At 34.3% G+C, this 11,079-nt stretch overlaps 1 pseudogene; it reads left to right on the top strand.

The window, feature by feature from the left end:
- Positions 1-7,135: 7,135 nt before the first annotated feature.
- LOC112470147 lies at positions 7,136-7,254 on the top strand (annotated as a pseudogene).
- Positions 7,255-11,079: the final 3,825 nt, after the last annotated feature.

Genomic DNA, 11,079 nt, shown 5'->3' with positions numbered 1-11,079 from the left:
TCAAGTACCCATAGTAACATTATTTACTAGGAAAGAGGCCAGGTTGGAGATCCTATTTATCTTAATAAACAAACAAACAAACAAACAAATAAATGAGAAACCTAAAAACAGAGCTACCATGTGACCTAACAATACTTCTTCTGGGTATTTACTTGAAAAACTTGAAAACTTTTATTCATAAAGATTTATGTAACCCTATGTTCACTGCAGCATTTCTCATGGTGGTCAAGACATGGAAAGAACCTAAGTGTCCTTCAATAAATAATTAGACCAAGAAGATGTGGTATATATATACAATGGAATACTACACAGCCATAAGGAAAGATGAAATACTGCCATTTGTGACAACAAGAACATCATGCTAAGTGAGATAAGTCAGACAAAAAAAGACAAGAACCATATGACTTCAGAAAGCCACAAGTGAACAAGACAAATAAAAACTCACAGACACAGACAGTAGTATCCTTGTTATCAGAGGCAAAGAGAGGTGAGGGCGTAGAATAAGGTAAAGGGGATTAAATATATGGTGACAGAAGGAGACTTGATTTGGGGTGGTGAGCATACAATGCTATATACAGATGATGTATTATTGAATTGTACACTTAAAACCCTTATAACCTTATTAACCACTGTCAACCCAATAAATTCAATAAAATTTAAAAAATTACAACAAAATTATCCTGAGATTTTGCCAATTTGGTAACTAGGTCTAAACACCTGAGAACTGCTGTCCCACAGGACTGTTACTTACTAAAGACAAAAGGTTATGGCTCAGACAAAGAATCCTTATCAACTTCAAAGTCAAAACTGATCCTTGCTTGGTAGGTTTTGTGGCACTGCAGGCGAGGGTGGGTCCTCAAACCCTTCCCCCTCTCAGAGAACAGAAATGTGTAAAACTCCAAAATCCTCTCTGGCATTTCACGGCAGGGATGGAGAGAGGAACAAAAAGGAAAAGAGAGAGGAACAATTTTTAAAGTATCCTTTCAAGTGTAGGTTTAAGCTCCACCACTCACATACTCTAAGTCAAGCACTGTAATTTTTTCATATTATCTTATGGACAGGGGTATAGGGAGGAATGGAAGCTATTTTAGCCTTTACAAACTAATGCTCTTCTTCTCTGAAGAGAGTTGGCTGGGTGCCTCCATTAAGGATAGACTTGCACTATTTGGGAAGAATCACAAAATGAAAGATTCAGCCTCTGACCTCATAAAGCATATGATCATTTAGAGAATGTGTTTATATACATTTCAGACTTTTTTAAAACTCTACTCTGTTAAAGGCAAAAATTACTTCATGGTGAAGTTGTTTTATATTTAAATTATTTGCATTAAATTGAGGGGCAGGTGGGGAAAGTCATTCCTTTTTCAACTATGATAGATGCTAATTCCAAATTTTGGTATGCAAATTGGCTTTGAGGTATATTGACAGAGAATAGGATTGAGAGCCCTAAGATCTTGATTCTAGTCTTGGCTCTGTCCCAAAATAGTTGTGTGTCCCTGAGCCAAGCCACTTCTGCCTTGGCCTAAAATCATCACATAGGGAGACATAATCTACATTTTTACATTCTCTATGGGATTCAGGGTGCCAGAGGACAATGGGTTTCAGTCAATATCCAGGCTACCACATATCATGCCCGAGATTTACTACTTCCACAAATTAGTTTTGCAACTTAATGCATTTATGTTTGCAAAGATAATATATTGATAGGAAAATTAACTGATTTTACAAACCCTCGCAAAATCTCTAAGTAGCTCAAAAAATTCATTGAAAAGATATATTTGTAAGATAAGTACAAGGAGACGATGAGAAAATAGCAAAGTATACTCTCATTATATTTAGTGTGAATGCTACCTTTTTATCCTGGTCCTGCAGCATGACAACTTCATCATATTCTCTACTATTCCAAATCTAAATTTTCTTTGATGCACTGTTGTTCTCATTCCTTTAGCAATTAAATATGCATGACTTTAGGATAGCTCTTATACTATTCTAAAACCTCAGGTAATTATGTCTTCTTTCTCCAGTTGTACTATGGAGAATATGAGTTTTATGTTCTCCGATTCAGAACTATGGATCCAATAAAACTTTCTGAAATGAGGAAATGTTTTAAATATGCACTGTCCTACCTAGTGGCCAAAGGTGGCTTATCAGCACTTGAAAAACCACTAGGACAACTGCACATTTATTTTATTTATTTTTAAATAATTTAAATATAAAAAAGTTCATGTGCCAGTAGATATCATATTAGACAGCCCAGCTCTAAAATATCTGACATGGTTTCCTAAATACATTAAGCAGTCATTTCTTCTCTTTTGCTCCAAAGATGAAGAAAGACTCATCCAGTCACTCCCCATGCCTCAATGGCCAGTTGATTAAAAGTCTGATATCGCTTATTAGTAAATTCATTTTCTCACTTGAAAGCTGCGTTGCTGCTAAGTCACTGAGCAGTTTAGGAATAAGGAGTCTTACTTTGTCACAAAGATTCTACCACATTCAGCTTTAAATGTTTCATGCTATGATCTGGGTGGAAACTGTTAAGATCTCTTTTAGCTCTTAATCCCGACTTCTCTTTTTTTACATGTTGAACTTGCAAAGCCGTTTTAATATCTACCTCATTTGAAATGCTTAATTAGAAATAAAAGCATGAAGCAGCTACATACATACACATTTACATGAGTATAATTTTTTAAGAAGTCATGACTCAGTTCAGATTATCTATGCCTTGTTCAGGATAGACTGCTACATTAATGTTCCCATACCAATTGACTATTATCAAAACAACAAGTTCACATATTAGTGAAATTAGAGAGTAAAGAGAAAGGGCCCTGAGCAAGACGGGGTATAAAAGAATTTAATATTTTGTCATTTTAATTTTTCAAAAGTAAAAACACTGATCGATCTACAGAGAGATAAAGGAAAATGTTTTATTTATATGAATAACAATGTTAAAAGTACTTTTATCTAGAGGGTAGAATTTCTAGAGATTCTTTTTAAGATGTTCATATATCTCAAGTGTACTACACAAAAACTGAATATATTTTGCATGTGCAAGAAAAACACTCAAAAAAATAAAAAATAAAATAATGAATACATACGCATTTTGTACTCTGGTATTTTGATTGTGTATATTAAGAATTTAGTTATCAGTTACTTTGCATTTCATGTATGCTCCGATTTCAAAAGCCACACCTTTGTAAACCTAAGTGGAGCTCACTTGCATGTTCGCAATACATCTGAAGTTGTCCTTTTTATCTGAGTATATTGCTGAAGTAGCAATGTCTGTCATTGGTTTTTGCTGTATTACAAATTCACTGTTTTTAAACTCTTCACCGTACTTTCTCGTTTAGCAAGTCTTTGAATATAAAACAGTTTCTGGTCATTTGTCTTGAGCAGTTTATCTACACTTGTGCCTCCTATTTGACCATTCAGCCCAATATTGTAAACTGTTTAACCTTCTATTATCCACCTTACGCTCATGACCAGTCCCATCATTAGCCGGGAGGATTGTAAGAGGACCCAAATGAAATTTTGTTAACAATGAGCTTGGACCAAAGGAAAATACAAGGAATTAGGATTCTGAGTACTGATACCAGCTGTGCCACTAACAAATTCAACCATCCATTTTTTCAGTTAAGTTCACATTTATAAAGTGCATATTATACACCAGGTGTATGTTAGGTATCTGTGGCACAGTCGTGAGTGGTAAAGACAACGCCTCTGTCGTTTGACAATAGATAAGCCTTTTCACATGCCCCAATTTAGTTCTCTCTTCTGCTTTGGAAAGGGGTAAGAGGCCCTCAAAAGTCCTCTTTAGCTCCATATCCTGTGGATTTTCAGTTTCTTTTCACTCCATTAACATAGAGACAGAACACTATACCTGTGCTCACCCTAAAATCAACAAACATAATTTTGGAGAAAAGAGAAGGGGAAGAGGAATGCAAACTGAGAAATTTTCAGTACTGCTACGTGCCCTACGGGAGTCCTCTGACATCTCTAAGAGTAAATGCGAAAATGGTCATTATGTTTTCTGTTAATAACCTTGTAAATATTTTTACTAGTTTTCTTTGAAGTCCTAGACATTATTGGGTGAACATTAAAAAAAATAAAATAAAGAACAGGAAAGTATCACATGATATTTGGTATCGGGCTAGGAAAATGGCCAATGCTATCTATGTAGGAATGGGACCACTTACTATGTATTACTTTTGTGTAAACATCCTTGTGTTCCAGAGTACAAAGACTTCAGTCACACACAGATACCGAAAACTGTGTATCTCTTGTCCACACATTTAGATACAACCTTTAATTTTTATTGCTCAGAATAGCCATACAATTGAAAGCATAGTTCCCACAAGCATTAAATGAATTTGTCCTTCAAAGATATTAACAGACCTAGACTGCCTGTGTTGTAGTGTTAGAGTTCATGGTCGTATACACATATCTCAAGGGATCAGGTTAATAGTCTGAGATGTTAGGATGTTGAGCAAGGTGGGGAATAAGGGTATAGAATTACAAAGAAAAATGAGGGAAATATTTTGTGGTCGAGTAATCTACTTCCATTAAAAGTAAACTATAATATACAATCATGAGATTTAAAAGGAAATACAATGAGCAATATCTTCCCACGCTCCATCCATAATTAATTGGTGCTTTGCTCATGCGATGTTGAAAATATTAAGGGACTTGCCATCTCTAAGGAGTGTACAAAATGGAGCCTGGTGTGCAGATTAGAGATTTTAGTTAGCAGAATTGTGCCTTACAAGGCAGCCGTTTCATGATGGACATAACTTTGGGGAGGTTACTTCATAGAAAGAATTTTCAGGACATCTTGCTTTGTGCTGTGATGTGTAATTTACCTTTGATGTCCCTTAAGAAAATCTTCAATAAAGATGTACATATTTTCAATATTTTTGGATTTGTTATGTGGCTGTTTGTATCCCTGTGCAGAGACCAGGCCATTTCTATGGTGGAGCAAAACGAACCAGTTTTATTTAGATTCCCCATTAATGCTGGTGAGGTGGAACAATGAAGTAGAAATTGCAGCACTGATTTTTAAGTCTAACATGCAAAACTTATAAAATATCTTCCCTATTGCCCTCAGAACAGTAATGATTTCTGATCTGAAATTATATGCAACCAATTCAGAAGACTGATTTTATCATTACCATCTGTTCCTGGGGTATATTGGAGACTGCTTCTGTGCCCCAAATCCAATGATTTCATATTATTTCTGACCAGCTTACATGTTTCTCTCCACTCCAGTCCACAGAGGGCCAAATATTTATCTTCATCATCATCACCACCATTGTTAATTTTAATAGCATGAAATTAAATAATGTGAAAAAATATACTAACTGAGAACATTTAATTTCAAGGGAAAACAGATCTGACTACATTTTAATTTTGGTAAGCGCTTTTGCTTAAGCATTTGATGTTATTCCACCTGTTCAGAGGATCCCAAACATACTTTGAGACTTTGCCCTTTCAGACTTTCCTTGTCTCTTAAATACATCGTTATTTTTTGGCAGCCTTTTGATTGACTCAATGAAAACAGATTTTTTTTTTTTTATTATTTTTGTAGATGACTCGCTAAACTGTCTTTTTTATCATTCTTTTTCATTGTGTCAGAAATCTGGGAAATTCTGAAAGACTCTCCATTAAAACATTTGTCTTAGGGAGACATGACACAGTGCAAAGTGGCTTTTAGAGTTGTATAGACCTGAGATCAAATTCTGATGTCAATTTTAAACAGTCTATTTTTTAACTATGAGGATGATAATTTTTTAAAAGTCTATTTTTTTAACTATGAGGATTACTTAAGTTCTCTAAGTCCCACTTTCCTTATCTATAAAACTGCATACATATATACATATACATATATATATATATATACATACACATGTACATACTAAGATCAAAATTTTTAAGTTGTAAGTACTTCTTTCTGTTTACAGAAAATAAATGTTGATTCACTATCTAATATTTTTTGACAGTACGACTCTAATAAAATTATCTTCTTTACAATTTGGGTAATATTTTTTTCTTTCAGTTAAGAAGTTGGAGAAATTTTTTCCTCTTGTTAAAAATTATTATCCTCACAAAAAGGAATTCACACAGGTATTCAATGCTCCTTTATTTTACATTAGCCAATGTTCTCTATTCTGAATTATCAGTTGGCCTACTATTTTTATTTAGCTAGAGTTGCAGTTGCCTGCAATTTTGAGGTCTCACTTCCCACAACAAAATAAAAATATGTATTTATTAACTGTATGCACTTGAAACTCTAAGATGTGCCTAATCTTCCCATGGGGGCATTTCATAATTTTATTACTTAACTGATCCAAGGTCAATGTATATCATGACCAGTAAATGAGATGAGGTCACAAATGTCTGTTCCTTCTTTCTGTACAGTGTGGGCTTTCCTAGTCAGTAATAACCTGGATCTGAGTAACTAATTGTCCAAATCAGGATGGAGTGTGGGGAGCAAGACAGTAAGAAGTTAGCCATGTAAGTGAGAAAATGAAGACTTGGAAAGCAAGGTCTAGAAGAAATGAAAATTGCATAAATTTCCTTAAACGACAATCTCATATTTATGATGGCTTTTGTTTCATAAACGTCGATAATCTTGGAGTGAGTCTTGTGGGAAAATTTAAAGAAACTTCACTAAACACAGGAAGACGCTATGTAAACTGGCCCCTTCCAACTCTTTATGATATTTACAAAAGCAGCATTATTTCAGAGTCTACTTAATGCACATGGCTACAAATCTCTGCTCTAAGCACAGCCAGACCCTAAAACAGAAACACTTTTATCACCAATTCACTCATGTCTGCAGGGAAACCATTAATTGCTTTAAAGGAAAAGTCACACCGTAATCCACCTGAGATTTTGATGAAACTATCTCTTTTTGAATCACAGGATATACAAAAGTAGCTCCGTGATCGAGTCTTATTCCATATAACTTCGAGATAAAATAGGTTTACTATGCCTTTTGAGTAAAGATGATAGGTCATGGGGGTGCCTCAGATCATTTCAGGGCATAATCTTAAATCAACAAAAGATATGTCAATCAGATCTTCAATCCTGGTGTGCCTAGAAACAACTTTATAAGTACCTCCTTTAAGAGTCTCAGACTGTCTATAGTCATGCCACCCTGAACAAGCCCGATCTGGTCTGATCTCAGTAGCTAAGCAGGGTCAGGCCTGGTTAGTACTTGAATGGGAGACCACCTAGGAAGATCAGGTGCTGTAGGCATAAAAAATAAAAAATAAGAGATTGTAAACTGACAAGGTCCTTGCAATCTCTGAGGTCAACCAAGGGTCACTTCACCTAAAGAAATAAAATAAAGAGTCTCAAACTGCTTTCTCTACTGTCTATTTTATCATAATATCAACAATAAAAAATTCTATGTTTTTCCAAAACAGTTTAGGTCTGCATAGACTCAAGTAGCAATTATTCCCCTTACTTCTGGAGAGATTAATAGAGATTTTAAAACAGCAAATAATCAAACATAAAAATATAATTTTATGTCTAAATAAAAAAGAAAACAGTGGTGTTCATTTCAAAAATTACGGAAAGTAAAATTTAACAAAATCTGTGTAGCTGGTGGGGAGTGGCAGGTTTTAGTTTTTTCTTAGTACATGGTGGATGATTATATCATAATCTGGAGGAAAGTAGAGTTCTTAAGGTTGAGATAAATTGGATTAGTAAAATAATCCTGCTAGAAGGCAAAAAGCAGGGAAATAATGTTTACATGCAGATTAGTAATCTGGTCATAAATGTGCAAGCCTCAAGAAAGCGCAGATGTTCATCTTATGAAGATATAGTTTCAGGGCCCTACAGTTAAATTAAAACTACACTCAGGGCATCACCTATGTCATGGTCTTTTTGTGATGTTTAGTTAATTGGTTGACAGTTCTTTGTCCCATAAATGAATCATCTCGATAAGAAAAAAGAGCCAAAGATAATTTTCAGACTGCTAAAGAATGTTTTTTAGTCACTATAGACATTTTGCTATACAATTTAAGAACTCCTTATCCAATATCAGCTTCATTGATATACTTGGGCTTGTCGGGATCAAAGATCTTGATGGACAGCACATGTTTTTTGGGATCCCATCCATCTGACTTTATAGTAACATCTCTCCATTACTGCAGTCATTACTAGGTAACTAATGACTTTACCCTGGAAGTGTTCAAACTTCTATTATCTTATTGCTATCCTGTAAAACGAAGATAACAATTCCTTCTCTAATACTTTTATTGGACAGGTGATAAAAAATGTAATATTGTTCATCTAGAAAATGGCCTGACACTTTCCATAGTTCAATAATGTGTTCTTTAGTATTGTATTTTAAACAACTCATGCAGCCTAAAAATATTTGAATTGGTTCTAAAAATACCTATTTGAATTAGAGACACTAACAAATGAAGAAATAAGGAAAAACTTTATATAAGAAAACCAATGTTGTATGCCAAAGACAATAAATTTTCAAAAGATTCCATTTGTGATAAGTTTGGAGACAGAAAATTCATTTGAGGAATGGCCAGAACTGCAATAGAAAGTAGAAGAAAGAAAAAGCAGAGAAAAAGAAAGTGAACAATTTTTTTTTTTTTTTTAAAAAAAGGTAAAGGAGAAAAAGGTTAACAGAATAACAATTAATGGCATAGCTAAAACACAGAGTTTTTATCAAACATTAAAAGATGACCTGTGAGTTAAAACAGTAACAACAACCACCAAAAAAACAGTAACGCATATTCATCTAAATTTCTGGGAGCTTTTCCAAGTTTATTCTAAATTTCTAAACTTGTGGAATTTTTCTCATTACATCTTTTTTTATGAGATGTTAGTAATAAAAGTAATATGTTTTGGTTTTTTAATCTAAGGATGAATCATTTAAAATTAATCTTCCAAAATTAGGTTCTACTGCCTCACATTAAGTAAGCTATTGTTATTGTTTTTGAGAAACTACATATGCCTTATACTGACTGTTCTGTTATAGAAAAAAAATTAAAAATTAGGTTCTACTGCCTCACATTAAGTAAGCTACTGTTATTGTTTTGAGAAACTACATATGCCTTGTACTGACTGTTCTGTTATAGAAAAAAAATTAGGCCATAAAATTACTTTTTGTCTTTTTTTTTTTTTTGGCACAAGGTGGCTTCCGATACAAACATAAAATCAGTATCCAATACAGCTTTGAGAATTATAGAAGAGAAACATAGCATGTTAGTTTGAAAGGGATCTTGGTCACCTGTGACTTACAGATGATGTCATTAATGCCCAAAGAGATTAACTGTTTTTCAGTATGAGTGCTCAAGAAAAAAGAGAGAGTAGCAAAGTAATTGCTAATCTTCTTCAAAAAAACAAATTTGAATCAAAGACAAAGCTGAAAATAAAAGGAAACTGTCAGAATTATTCACACAATCAACCTTTAGCAGTAAGAACTGTATCTATGCAAATACGTATCTATGTAGAGGGAGGGAGCATTATAGATTGAGTAGAAACATTACCTTCTCTGCATGGCTCTGAGCAGAAATAAAAGAAACAGATTTTTCTCCATCGGTATAGAAAAATGTTTGACTAATCTCTGATTGTTATTTTGCCCCCATGGTTTTGCCTATTATTAAGTTTCCTGGCAAATCAGATTCTTTCATTTGCAGTGGCTATAATCATAGGAATTATAGGTTTCATTTTGACTCATCTCACCTCTCCCAGTGGGAAGTACCCTTCTGTCATTTTCGCTAGACAAAAATAACATTTGCCAATATAAATGAATGTTCAAACACGCTCAATTTCATAGACAATCTCTGCTATCCACGGACATCCAAGAACTTAGTGCCTTGTCCAGAGCTGTGTCCTGATGGAAAAATGCATGGTAAACATTTCATTTTCAGAATGTCCTTTAGGGTGATCTGCACGCTGATAGTTATCAAGACCTGTTATAACCTACATTTTGTCTGTTATCAGAAACTACATCTGCTCCTGCCTAGGCTATTAATTGTCATGAGACCTCAGAATTTCTGAAGAGTATTCAAACTTGAAAAGACTATGGGTTTTGTAAGAAGTTTCGTTTCCAGTTTATTTTAACATTTCCATTTCAATCCTGCATTCTAAACATATACACAGGAAGCTTAAGGAAAACAATTTTAGAATCTAGCCAGAAAGGTAATACGCCTATACAGATATAGGCCATACTTATTGAATTATTGTGAAGATGGAAAGGAGAGAGGGAAATAAACATAGTTCAGTATATGGCTAGGTGGGACTTATTAACCCCACTGTGACAGGTGAAGAATCGAGTGACTTTTTTAAGGCCCTGTAAATTAGGACCCAACCCAGGCATCATTTTTTCCAAAAAGCTTTCCCAAATACTTTATACCCGCAAGCTGCAAACTGCATTAGACTTTCCTATTGTTACCTGCTCTGTCCTAACAACAGTAATAAAAATTATAATGGAAAACAAAAAGCATACATCTTTCATGACTTAGTCTGTGAGCTCTATAATGAGCAAATTTCATCTATCATTTTAGTTACTCCTCAAAGCATGCTGTGAAAGTTGTGTTATCAACTTACAAATGAGGAGGACAAAGTGTTGCGAGGTAAGTGATATCCCCAAGGTTACAAAACTAGTAACTCTGAACTTGGAATTCAACTCCAACAATTTTAGTCCAGAGCACATCCTCTTGTCTTGTCCTCTCTGATTACAGATTGCATAGTCTTTAAAAGCAGAGCCCTCTATTTTTGTATTATTCAGAACCTGCAAAACGACTAGCCCATATCATGTGCTTAATAAGTGTTTGTTTTCCACACTGCTAACCTCCTAAAATAAGTTTTAAAGTATATTTTTAAAAGGGCAAATTTCTATTTAAATGTAAGAAATAGTAGAAGCTAGAATACTGGTAAAGAGATGCCCCTAAGTTCAGTTAAATTTGAATCTTTTCCTGTCTCACGCTAAAGAGTACTTTAAATTGAATTCTAAATTATACTTAATGGGACAGAAATCTGAGGATGGCTGTTCCATATGCAGGAGTTTAGACAAAAGCAAGGATTTAGAGAAAGGTTGTGATAGTAGGGAAA

Source organism: Pteropus alecto, unplaced genomic scaffold (assembly GCF_000325575.1).
Source record: "Pteropus alecto unplaced genomic scaffold, ASM32557v1 scaffold177, whole genome shotgun sequence".
NCBI classification, from domain to species: Eukaryota; Metazoa; Chordata; class Mammalia; order Chiroptera; family Pteropodidae; genus Pteropus; species Pteropus alecto.
Note: the sequence above shows the minus strand (reverse complement) of the source record. Positions and strands in the feature narration are given on the sequence as shown.